This window comes from Eptatretus burgeri, chromosome 5 (assembly GCF_056783735.1).
Source record: "Eptatretus burgeri isolate ZD-2024b chromosome 5, Ebu_testis_v1, whole genome shotgun sequence".
Lineage (NCBI taxonomy): Eukaryota > Metazoa > Chordata > Myxini > Myxiniformes > Myxinidae > Eptatretus > Eptatretus burgeri.
Genome location: NC_140965.1, coordinates 45,377,442 through 45,391,873, shown reverse-complemented (window position 1 = coordinate 45,391,873; position 14,432 = coordinate 45,377,442). Strand labels below are relative to the sequence as shown.

The window sequence follows — 14,432 nt, the reverse complement described above, 5'->3', positions numbered from 1 at the left end:
AAGAGATGTCGAGAATGATGATGTATTGATTAAATTTATACAGCATTTTAAAACAAGTAATACAAATAGAGGGACACTCTGATGCAGAGATGACCTGATGAGAAGTTGTAATATTATGACACTGTTGCGTTTTGTGATTAATAATGGTTTGTTCGTGCTGAAATTCTGCATCAGGTAGGGGTGTCTTCAGCTCAGTTACCACAGTTACCACTGTGGTGTGACAAACTGCATCGTCAATTGAAAAGAGGAGACACCCCTTCTCTGTTCATTGTGAAGACATTGACCTTACTCAAGTTTAAAGATGGCAAAATATATATATTTTTTTATAGCATATATATTCCTTTCCCATACCATAAATTGAAAAAATTAAATTAAATTAAAAAAAAAAAATGGCCAAGCAAGCAAGAGTGAATGAGAGCACAGCCTCAATGGTGGTTAGACATCGAGTGCTGTTCGCTCAATGTCGTGTATACCTGTGAATGTCATTCTTCAAAATAATAATTTTTAAAAACAACAATTAAAAATAACATTTTTTAAAAAACTGGTGCCATTGTGGGACATGGTTCTATTTCTTTATTAACATTTCAGTAGATTGCAGTGTTTTAAATTGTAATCAGATTCTGGAGTGGCTCGACTGAGTTTCAGAATTATCTCGTCGTTGCCTTTCATATCCACAGTGCATTGGGAAGGCAATGGCAAAATGGTATTTCATTATTTAATGCTTTCATTCCTCAGGAAGCTGTTTTGGCAGGAAGCTGCTCTGTAGGTGTATTCTTCAAGGTTTTATAAATCTCAAAATGTATGGAGTGCGATAGGGGATCCCCCAATCTCCATTGGACATAAAGTCCTTACACACACACACACACACACATATGTGTGTATATATATATATATATATATATATATATATATATATATATATATATATATATATATATATATATATATATATATATATATATATATATATATACACACACACTGTTGTTGATTCTCGCCCGCCGGCATGCGGACAGCCGCTTTTAGCCAAATCACGGCCATACGCCCATCGGATGAGCAATCCAGTCGCAGCCTTCTGGATGAAACGCCGAAATCCCGCTACGGGTGTGTTTTGGATGCACACCACAGCCTAGTCAACACTCTTCTACCCGCGTGCTACAGGGTCAATCGCCGAAATGTCGATATACCTAATTAATCGCGCGGGCAGACTACCGAGCGACTGTACCTCAACGGGCCCCGCTTGGAAACGAGCCGCTTAAGCAGCTCGCTTCGTTTTGGGATAACCGAGCGGGGTATTATCACGAAAGCCCTGTTGGATCCGATTCTATTATCGGCTAGTAAAAAGCCAGCTATTATTTCGAATGCAATACGGCAGTTCAATTCGAAGGAAAAGGACGCGATGAACGGGTTAACATTCACACAAGGACATTTATTTGCACACATATATGGTCAAAGCAGTAATACAGAGATATACAAGCATGCAATGAATGGGGGTAGGGACAAGACGCGAGCAAGACAAAGACTACAACTGTATATTTATTATGTACAGTCACTTGCATTTAACATCAGTTCGACCTAAGGACATGGCGCCACAACGTTCATGCAAAGAAACAATAAAAAACCCCAGGAAAGACGAGGGGTAGACTGGACCTCTTGGGTCTTTATTTTCACGGAGCTGTGACATCCGCAGAAGCTCCGAGAGGCCGGGCTGGTTACCTTCACCTTCGTGGTGCCTCGCTGGGGCGACCAGCGACGTCACGTCCTCACGGCAGCTGGCGTGACCGCGGTCCGGCCCAGGCCTCATCGGGTGGCCTGGTGGTTCGGGCCCAGCCGACAATGCCTCCGAGGAATGAACGGGTCTTTGCTCTTTTTGAGTTGATGCCCCCTGTAAGAGCCCGTCCGTCCCTTAGCGTTGCTCGGACTGTCCCAAGGCCTGATCACCTCAGACCGTTATGCCGCTGGCTGGAGTCTCCTCTCTGGCCTTTCCACGTCCCGCACACGAATGCGCAGTTCTGCGCGGCACGGCAGGCTTGGCCGCGCTCCTTGGCTCCTCGGCGAACCCAGACCTCCACTGCCCTCCACTGGACTCGAACCTTGATCTTCACACAACTCCAAACCCAGACCGACTGCGAGCTTGGCGCTCTGCGCACTTTTTTATAGGGCCCGTGAGGCGAGGTTTGATCTTCCATCCCTCACCTCTGACCCCCCGCTGGCTCCGCCCCCTTCGATCTCCTGATCCGATCTCGATGCGAAGCTCAGAGAGAGCGGACGTGGGTGAAATCACCATCCCTGCGCAATGAAGAAACCCCCGCGTCTGTTTGCAGCGATGCTGTTCGTTGAGAACTCGTCGTGGCTGGCGCAAAGATGGCAGCGTTTGCAGAGTTGAAGGTGAGGCGATGGTGTTCGTTGTTGGTTATCGGGGGAGATGTGGTTTAGGAGATGGTGGCTGTGGTTGGCGTTGTGGAGAAGGGTGGTTGTGGTTGGAATTGTGGAGAAGGTGGTTGTGTGAAGGTGGTTGTGGAGAAGGTGGTTGTTGTGAAGGCCGCTGTAGAGAAGGTGGTTGTCCGTTGTCTGTGGGGATGTTGGCGATTGTAGAGAAGGTGGTTGTGGTCAGCATTCTGGAGGTGGTTGTGGTGGTTGAAATGCGGTTGGTCCAAAATAACAATAGCAAAAGAAAAACGGCTACCTCAAAGATCACAGCCCGGTACACGAATAAATCCCTTTAAACATTGGTGGGGAAATCTATCTGATCACAGACTTATCGACAAAACTGATCTAAGGACCTATTTGGTGCTCTGTGAATTTCCACAACCGTAACAATATATATATATATACATATATTTATATATATATATATATATATATATATATATATATATATATATATATATATATATATATATATATATATATATATACATACATATATATATGTATATATATATATGTATATATATATATGTATGTATATGTATATATATATATATGTATATATATATATATATATACATATACATACATATATATATATATACATATATATATATACATATACATACATATATATATATATATATATATATATATATACATATATATATACATATACATACATATATATATATATATATACATATATATATATATACATATATATATATATATATATATATATATATATATATATATATATATATATATATACATATATATATACATATATATATATATACATATATACATACATATATATATATATATATATATATATATATATATATACATATATATATATATATATATATATATATATATATATATATATACATATACATACATATACATATACATATATATACATATATATATATATATATATATATATATATATATATATATATATATATATATATATATATATATATATATATATATATATATATTTATATATATATCTATATATATATACATATATATATATATATATATATATATACATATATACATACATACATACATACACACACACACACACACACACACACACACACACACACACACACACACACACACACACACAATCTCAGGCTCGTCACGAAGCTGCCACACACACACACACACACACACACACACACACACACACACACACACACGACAAGACTGTTACATGAGAAAAACCTGAGCTAATGGAAAGTGTTGTCACTTCAAAGGGGGTGGGGGGAGGGGGTAAACACTGGGTACCATGACGTCACAAAAGGAATTTCCTCCTCCCCATGGATTTTTTATAGGGCCCGTGAGGCGAACATTAACTACCTGTGGGGACTGTCCGTGCTCTTAACCTTTCAAATGCTGAATGTCAGGCAAGGAAATAGCACATACCACTTTAAAGTCTTTACTATGAGTGAGATTTTAAACCGCCGACCTCCCAGACTTGGAGCAGATCCTCAAACTATTATACCACCGAGTCTGGGAATATTCATACAACACTGTCCTTCTCAGATAATGATACTTAGTACTCCGACCTGACAGAAAACTCATGTCAATGATGATATCCATATACATAAATTACTGTACATTTGAGTCAATAGCGTATGACACGTGACAGCTGATCTCAATGAGAAGGAAGTCCAGCATCCAAGAAGGAAGAGATGCATGGAGAGTTAAAAATAAAAGAAAGCAAAAACACAAGTGTTGTGCAATGTGTAGACACTCACTGCAGTGAACTAGAAAAGACTAACAAGAACATATAATGTTGACCAGGAGCAGTTCCAGCACAACTGCTGATACTGCACAAGATCCCAGTGTGCACACGAGTAGAGCCGGTTCCTTCACATCTCATGGAGCCTCTCCAACAATTATATTCAAGCCAAACATGACCCTCTGGGACTGTAATTAATTTGTTGAATGGAGGTCAAGAAAAGCTCAGGTAAAATGAGAAATCTTCCTTGTAGTACCACAGGTGGTGAAGGCCCACCTCAATGAAAAACAAACAAACTAACAAACTGTTCTTTGTATTTGATTGATGAATTATTGTTCTCCCAAAATAACAAACTCCATGTTGAGGAATCCCAATTCAATTTGCTCGAGATGACCAATCGCTGCGTGTTTTACTGACCAACCACAGCATCAGAACCAGGATAAACCGCTGATGCCAGCCATTGAGTTTTCATTCTCTGGGCACAGCACAAGGACTTGGATAAGTGGTCAACATAAAACTACTGCCATTGAGATATCTTGGAGCTTTAAACATAGCTTGCATATGGAAATGAAAACAGCATACCAAATACTATTTGTTCATTGGAAAAACATTCCTTCACTAGAACAGCACTCGGTTGAGCACACACCTCCACCAGAATGAACAGTTTACGTTTTGTATCCCACCGACAGGTCGGATCTGCATGCGGACCTGAACCAAAATCTAATGGGCTTGTTCTTGTCACCTACCCAACTCATCCACCCAGTTTTGTCATAATGCGTCCACAACTTTTTGAAATATTGTGCTACATGTTGTTTTTGGCCCCATCTCTCAACTGTGAAATATCAATCAAAAATTCAAATATCCAGATCCAAATCTTCACCAAAATCGATTCAATGTGTCCTTGTTACACACACACACACACACACACACACACACACACACACACACACACACACACACACACACACACACACACACACACACACACACACACACACACACATCCCAATGGTGAAGAATCTCTTAAAAATTCCATTTGGAAGGATAAACTGAATTTCCCAAAAAATAAAAGGAAGAAAATGAGGGAGGATCAGCCAAACAGGTAAAGGGGGGAAATACAAGAGTAACGTAAAGAGGGCTATATGCCTGTCAAGAAAGGAAAGGCAAGATACAATGCTCCCCCAACCCCCCCCCCCCCCCCCATGACATCCTCATTCTCCTTAAGAGAAGAAGGTAAAGGAAGTGGAGACATAAGGGGGAAAGGAAGGAGGAAATGGCCATGTAATAGAGATTATTGGGGTCAGAGGAAGAATGGAGCAATCTCTTCCAAGCATTACGAAGGACTACTCAAAGGGGCAGTGTGAAATGGTCATCGGGTTTTTCACATGTTTATATGTATACAAAGAGAGTCAAAAAAAATCATCTGTTGTGGACACAATGTCTATGATGGGCATTCAACCATACACGTCAGTTTATTCATCAATCTGAAATCTCATTTAATACAACAGGATGAGCCCTTGATGTACAAATCGTCCAAGAACACACCCGCTCAACAAAGGCAGATTGATTATCGTGTTCTAAATTACATTCAAATATCACATTCATTATGGCCATTTTACTAAGTACACGATCATGTACAACAAAGACCCTGTATTACTTTGGTTTGTTGTTTATCCACAAAACACAAGACAACATGACACCAAAAAAATACAAAAATAAAAAAAAATTGTCCAGTGTGATGTTTTCACCGTGCTGTTTACAACATTCCAGAATTGGAGAACATTACAAGAACTAAACCAGCACCGCACTCGGCATACCTTCGCCAAGCTGAACAACCCACTGATAAGTTTGGTATCCATTTTTTATCCCACTGATAGGCCGGATCTGCATCCGGACCTGAACCAAAACCTGATGGGGTTGTTCGCATCACCTAACCAAATCATCCACCAAATTTCGTCAGAATCTGTCCACAACTTATTGAGATATCATGCTATATATCATTTTTGCCCCATCTCTCAATGATGAAGAATCATTAAAATATATATATATATATATATATATATATATATATATATATATATATATATATATATTTTAAGAATTCTCATATCTGGATCTGGATCTTCACCAAAATCCAATTCTTCCTCATCACACACCCAAACTGTCCATCAAATTTCATCTGAATTCATCCATTACCTTTGGAAGTATCCTGCTCACAGACAGACAGATAGACAGATAGAGAGATGAAAACAACCTTTGTCCACCGATGGTAGAGGTAACAACAAATAAGACAAGGAAGATATCTTGGGCAAAGCACACCATTTGTGAAATGCATTTCATGATCGATTGTTACGCTTATCAAATTCGGCTGATAAATTCTAATTGTGGTCTAATAGGTGTTTTGAATGTTTTGGAGGGCCAAGACCTTTGACCAAAGTTTACTCACATGTACTAGACATACAAACAAATAAGCTGTGCAAGTTTCAATTTGACATTGAAAAATTGAGGTATGGTAATAATAAAATCACAAAAAGTCCCAATTGATTATGATGGGGTGAAATTGTCATGGAAACCACTTGCACGTCAAAATGGCTATAATCGATAGTTCTGATTTTTGGTGAACCATTTCTGACAATATGCAAATCATGTCAAAATTTCAAATAGGATGAACATCGATTGTGACCTTGAGCTTTGACCTTTTTACCTCAATCGGCTTCAGTGACCAAATATGCAAACCCTGTTCAAATTAATAGGAGAAAATTGATGATTCAATGCAACCTTGACCTTTGATCCTCTTGACCTCAAAGCCAATATGCTCCTCTGTTTTTATTGGTGAATCAATTCAATGACAATATGCAAATTCTGTTCAACCTAGCAGTGCACCTGCCCAGCATCCAGGTGGGTGGAGATTGTGCATTACTTGATGAAAAGAAAAGTATAGTCTGTGTATTGCAAGAAGACTTTATAGATGTTTGTGTGGCGTGCATCTAAAGGAGTCGAATGGGTCTTGAGGATCTCAAGGGTCTGAAGATTAACATGGTCTACGGTGTCTAATGGGTGTTGATTAACATGGTCTACGGTGTCTACGAAAAGGTTGAAAGGGTCAAAGTGGTCTGTAAAGGTCAAAAAGGCATTTTCCAATAGTACTTATGGTCGAGGGGATTTAAAGGGTCTGACGGGGAATAGCAGCCTAAAGGGTAAAAATGGTCCAGTTGGTTTAAAGGGTATATTCCAATAGTAGTCAAAGAGGTCTTAAGGATGTCAGGGTCGAGAGAGTTGAAAGGGTCAAAGTGGCCAAAAGGGTGTGAAAGTATTGAGTCTAAGGGGTCATAAAAGGTCAAAGTGTCTTTAGAAGAGTCAGTCTTCAGGGGGTCTTAAAAGGTACGTTCCAATCATACTTAAGACATCCTCATGGTTCAACTCAAGTTTAAACAGTACAAAATAAATATACATACTCACACGGAGTGAGGCTTCACCTTGGGGATTCACAGTCTGCTCGTGTTTTTCGGATATATTTTCCACATATGCCTCAAATCAAACGGATGAAAATTGATGATTTATGACCTTGACCGAAAAGAATAGGCTGCTAGCTTGTGACCATCTCAACAAGGTGCTTAAGTTTTGTGAATATCGGAGTAAAATTGCAACCTGTAGGCGATTGACAAACATAACAAACCATACCAAGCAATATATGTACTTATGAATCTGATTTCACAAGTAACAAGGTATAATAATCTGTAATTTATGTTGAAATAAAATGGCAAAGACAAAATAGGCACAGAAGGCAATGGGCCAGTTCATTATTCTTCTGCATGGACACCGCATGTAGGGCACAAGCACGAAAGCCATCAAGCGGAATTCCAGTAAATATCTTGGCTATCACTGTTGATAATATACCCTCCCATAAAATACTGAACATGTAGAATTTATCATGCAATTATAGAAGGACCGTTTCAACCTTCATTCCAAGTGCTTTTTGGCACGAGGGATGTGCAGAACACCTGATTGCAAGTTTCCAAGCTACATAATTCTCATGCAGTAATCGTTCAGCACATGCAACTCATGCACCCTCAGGGTTTAGAGGTGACCTGAGGCATAATGAGAAAATTTGAGTCTTTGAGATGTCAGCCTGTGGATCATCAAAAAAAGAAAAGAAAATACAATAAAATAAACACATTAATTACATTACTCTCAGAAAATGAGAGAAATCAAATAATTGGACACCTTCAAGCAGGGTCTTCCATTAGTCATCTTGGAAGGCTCGTTAACACAAGGAGGGGAATGGTCTATGACCTCAGAAGACATTATAAAGCCACTGTATCAACAAGAGATATGCTAAGAAGTGGACGTTCAAGGATAACGACTCTCGCCCAGGATCGAATCATTCGCACGACCCATCTGTGCAACTGGTTTCAAACTGCCCAGAGTACTGCAAACACTCCCTGGACCTAGATGCAGCGATTGCTGTTAGACGTGGACGTATCCGGTGTTGAGATTTTTACTTCCACGTTGAATCCCAATGTGAAAAAAAACATTCACCAAAACACAGCAATTACGTGATTAGGTTACAATGAAATGGACATGTGATTATTCAACATTTATATCCATCAGAGGTTTGCACCTCATCCGTGTCACATGAAGTTTAAAAAATAAATCGCATCAAGAACAATCCGGTGTTGGTTTGTATTTTTTTTAATAACAGGATATACACATCAAAATATTTATCTTGACCAATTTCTGGATTGACCTTTCATATAATTGTTTAGTTAAAGATGAATAATTAATTGTGGGTGTGACTGATATTGCCACCTTCCCCTAAACTTGCCACAGCAAGAGAACTTGAGATAAAAATTAAAGTGGAAGGAAATGAATGCCTCAGCAAATAATATACACAGTCCCAGCAAACGACAAAAGATGACTGATCAAAGTGAAGTTGCGGATCACATTTGAGAAGGCCAAAGAGCATTGTATTTTTTACAAAAAAAAAAAAGCATTATTTGGTATCCACAAAGTGCCGCAAGTGCAGTGGTTGGCGAATAATTCCTAAAAGGCCAGAAAAGATAAATTCAGATGAAATCAAAGATCACAATTCATCATAAAACAAGAAGAAAAATCGAGCAACGGGCAATACCATTCACGACCAGCCTGTAACAGAAATTTTATCAAATAATTTTAAAAACCCAGAGAATGAACAAACTAAAAATAAATTCAAATGTTAACCTGATCATTATAACAGTAACCAGTTGGTGACTCATATTGCAGTTACACCTCTGAGAGAAAGTAACACATCACCTTGTAAGTGTTGTTAACAGTTAGGAAACCACTTTTTTCTGAGCAATGAATCCAAAATTATCATCGGCAACCTGTGGGGTGAGCAGCCGCTTGGCTACGTTAAATGATAGCTTATTGTTTAGCTTCTTTTAATAATTGCACTGCCTTGTGTGAATTTCAGGGTTTTTTTTTAAACTGTTTACAGAACTTAGCATTAAAAATAAAAATAATAATAATAAATAAAAGTCTGGCAAAGATGTGATTGACAAGACATAAAGTTTGATTTTCCTGCGTTTCCATCTCTGTTACAATCAGTAATAATTATATGCAAATTATTAGTGAGATAGAAAAGAGAAAGTAACATAATGGTTTCAAAATTATACCTAAAATAAATAATTTTACCAAGTTAATATACAATATAACGAGTTTGCTTGCTTGATGCTACTCAGCAAGAGGTGAGTATATGTAATCAGTAAGACTACAACGTGAGTGCGTACTATTTGAAATGAGTGTGTGTATGATGTACATACTATTATAACGTGACCATGTCTGTAAAGTACATATTATTAGAAGGTGAGCACTTTGATCAAGTATATATATGCAATTAGAATGTCAGTGTCTATAAAATAGGTACTATTTGAATGTGGGTATGCCTATAAAGTACGTAATTTTAGAACACGAGTATGTCCAGTGAGTACGTACTATTGTTACGAATCTGGCAGCCATTTGCACACAAACAGACAGCAGTCCCCGCAGTTAAGTTATTTCGATAAGTATGTGTTTATAGTCAGGGTCCCGTCCTTCTGTCTAATGGGTTAATTTCATGTGTGCGCTGCGGGTTTCTTTATAGTCAGGTTTTTTACATTAAATCTCCCCTTCGCTCCATCATCGCCATTATGCACGTGCCCGGGGCCACGGGCATAGGCGGGGTGAGGTCGACTCCGCCCAGCAAGATGGGTGATCCTCGCAACCAATGAGGGAGAGGAGTACCTCAGAAGCCCCCTGACCAATCCGAAGATGAGTGACCTCAGGGCGGCCCCGCCTTTTAGATGGGATGTTCGCCCCCGACCAATCCAGAGACGAGTTACCGCAGGGCGGCCCCGCCCAGCCAGATGGGATGTTCGCCACCGTCCAATCATGAGGCGAGTGGGAGGGGAAGAAATCCCTCGGACCTCGCGAAAGGGAAGAGTAGAGTGGTCGTCAGGAGGAGAGTAGTCATTCATCGTGGCCATTGCTCTTGGTGTGGTGTGCGTCGTAGCAGTTATCGTGGCCATTGCTTTTGGTCCGTCGTCGTGGTCGTCTGCGAATGTGGTCTGCGGTCTTTTGCAAGGCTCCTCGTGGTGGTGGTGGTGGTTGAGCAGCCAGGATCGTGGGTTCGGTGGCTTCCGGGACGTGGGTTCGAGTCCCACCGTGGTGGGTTGGAGTCGGTGTGACCGCACGAGGTGGAAAGGTACCCGGCCAGGCTTTGTTCCCCCAGCTGAACTATCCTCCTCGGCTGGAGGACCGAATAAAGACCCGACGGGGTCCGTACGTGTGTGTGTGTGTTTGTGTTTGTGTTTGTGTTTGTGTTTGTGTGTGTGTGTGTGTGTGTGTGTGTGTGTGTGTGTGTGTGTGTGTGTGTGTGTGTGTGTGTGTGTGTGTGTGTGTGTGTGTGTATGTGTGTGTGTGTGTGTGACCGTGGGCCCTGTCTTTAAGTAGAATTGCTTAAGTGTTTTTTTCATTGTACATTGCATTTTATTCATGATTAAGTCTGCTCTGCGTCTCCCTCCCTTATAAATAAACCCTCTTGTTAAATGTTCCAGTTCGTTGCCAGCGTTTTCTTCCATTGACCCAGCACAGTTCGTGTTTGAGAACCAGTAAGCAGATTGGGCTGTAAGTTGTTGTTTGGACCGACGGACTTTGGTAATTCCGCTCGGTTACACCGGACCGAGGTCACTAGGGCGACCCGGTTCGACAGAGTCCGTTGAGCGTGTGACTTCCCAGTAATTTGACGACGTGGGTACTTAGGTATATTGAAATTTGGCTCTTAAGCCTACCCCATGCAGTTAGAGAATTGGCAATCACAGTCCTGAAATGACCCGTGACCTTTGGAGTTGTCCAAAGGTTACGACCTGCAATTCCGGGTGTTCGGTGGGAGACGGCTCAACTGCTCCACCTGGCGGCCGTTTCTTGCCACCGGCCCACGGCCCACAACACTGACGTGGTTATAAATCGCTGTGGAGGCAATCTTGCCACGTACACGCGGAAAACCACTTTAGACTGCAAAATAATGGCTCTTTCAATTTTGTCAGTTGTTTAGTGTACTATTCCATAAGAAATTAACATTCTATTCAATGTGAAGTAATCATCACAGGGAATTAGTTTTCATTGATATAGTTGAATGTCAAAAAAAAAAAAAAAATTCACCACCTCATTTATTAGAAGCAAGAGGGATTTTGAATTAAAAAAAATTGCAAGCACCAGTAGAAAACCCTGATAATTCTCTCATTAAAGCTGAGTGTAAAATAACCAAACCAATTAACTGCATTCTTAATACAAACACAGATTATATTCCACATTGCACAAAAGGAAACGAACGTCTTAAGAGCATTGTTTTCCATGATTGGGTAAATGGCAAATACCAAGCAGTGATAGATTCCTCGTACATGCGTGAGCAGGGGGTCTTAGTACGATCTCAGAGTTTCAATTGACTTTCCCAGGGAATGTTGGTCCATAGTTCCTACAATCCAAACCCTTCTCACTGCGATCCATTCTCAAAGATTAGCTGAGCTTAGTCACTCTTGCAAATATAACTCAGGCGAAGTTGATGGCGAACCATCGCAAATCGCCACACTTCCCACCTAAAGCGGGTCAAAGATGGCAAAAAGTTCCACCAAGAAGAACCCAACATAAAATTGAGTTTAAATTTTTTTCTATTTTTAGCCCAAGTCCACACCCCCTGCCCTGGGGCATGAACCGAAGCTCAAATGGAAAAATATTGCAACATGTTTCCTGATAATGATTGCACATACAAAATTTCAGTAAAAAGGGTTAGAAAATGTCCGTCTTTGCAATTTTTTGGGTATTTGACCTTTTGACCCCACCCCAGGGGCAGGGCCAAATGATACTGCTTCCTGCCAAGTGTTGATCACATCGACCACATTTAGTGAATTTCTGCCCAATCGTTTAGGAGATCGCGTGACGGACGGACAACGGGGAGCAGATTACAATATATCTTCCCCCTCCCCTTCCCCGTTTTATTTCAAAAAGTGTGTGGATAATTACACATGAATGTGAATTTTTACAAACTACCAAATAATACATGATTATACACAAGTGCTGTGTACCTTATTAAGTTACCGAAGTAAAGACAAGGAAAGTAAAGATACTCTCAACGACGTTTTTCTTTTTGTACAAGCTCATGGAAGAGCAAGGAAATCAATTTTTAAAAAAAAGGTACATTTAATGTTATTCAAGTTAAATCCTACAAATAGGTAACATGTGGAAAGGTAACTTCAATATTATGTCATAAAATATAATTTGAACAATGCATGAAACTTACGAGTTAAAAGTACAATTACATTGTTGTGTAGCAAGATAAGCCATTGAAACCCATATTTACCTTCACCACCGAAGGTGGACAGAGGTTGTATTTTCACCCCATCTGTCTCTGAGTACGATATCTCAAAAAGCTATGGATACATTTGGTTGACAGGTTGGGTGTGTGACAAGGGCAAATTGATTAGGTTTTGGTGAAGATCCGAATCCAGATAGGAGAGGGGGTTTTTTGTCTTTTTTTTAATTCATAAAGTGATTATTCACCATTGAGAGATGGGGCGAAAAACGATATACAACATGATATTTCAAAACGTTGTGGACGAGTTGGTTAGGAGAGAAGAACAAGGCGATTCGATTTTCGTCAAGGTGGGTTCAGATCTGGCCCATCATTGAGATAGAAAATGTGAACTGTTCAGTCTGGCGAGAGTACATGCTCTGCCGAGTGCCATTCTAATTTAGTAGATGACATTCCCAATGCTTTGCAACATGCCGAGACAGTTACAAATAAAATAAAATAAAACCCACACCACGACCATTGCCTTTTCATTCTCATCAAGGGTGAAAACACCTCTTACAAAATCAACTTCCTCTTTTCACCCTCAGAAATTAAGGCCTCTTACTTCCCTAAACACTTGAGAAAGAATGCAAACATCAAGGACTCTTGTCCATCATGACAAGGTAAAGTGCTAAACTTTGTTGCAGCACATCATCATGTGCCACAAAATATTCTCCGATCATCAATGAACTATCAAAAAAAAAAAATATATATATATATATATATATATATATATATATATATATATATACATATATATATATACATATATATATATATACATATATACATATATATATATATACATACATATATATATATATATATACATATATATATATATATACATATATATATATATATATATATATATATATATATATATATATATATATTGGTCATCACTTCAAAATATCATGGACATGAAGCACAAGTTAGGCATTATAGAGATTGAAATTTGCTTCCACACTTTTGATTTGATATCGAATAAAGGGGAACAAATTACACATGCGAACACAATTTCTCAGAAAAGCAGCCATTGTCTGGGAGAAGCATTTTGGATATTTTCCAAATTGTGCAACAGAGTTTTTGTAAATCTCAGTCCCTTTCATTTGTGGCTCAATTCCCAGGAAAGGGCACGGTGTTCATTCCCATGGAGCGGTACATCCTGTATTGAATAGTCATGTTTGGTTTTGCATAAAATGTTATTTAATACTTAACCCTATGAGCTCAACTTCAAAATTATCACAATCAACAAAGATTAGTATTGTTCAGGTTGTGGAAATTCACAGAACACCATTCAGGTATCCCAGAGATCAGTTATGTCGATAAGCGTGTGTTCAGATTAGATTTCCCCACCGATGTCTAAAG

The 14,432-nt window shown here is 39.4% G+C and overlaps 1 protein-coding gene across 1 annotated transcript in view; it reads right to left on the bottom strand.

The window, feature by feature from the left end:
- TLL2 (tolloid like 2) overlaps positions 1–14,432 on the bottom strand; it is a 245,338-nt gene that overhangs the window by 168,873 nt on the left and 62,033 nt on the right. The gene's annotated exons all lie outside the window — the stretch shown is intronic.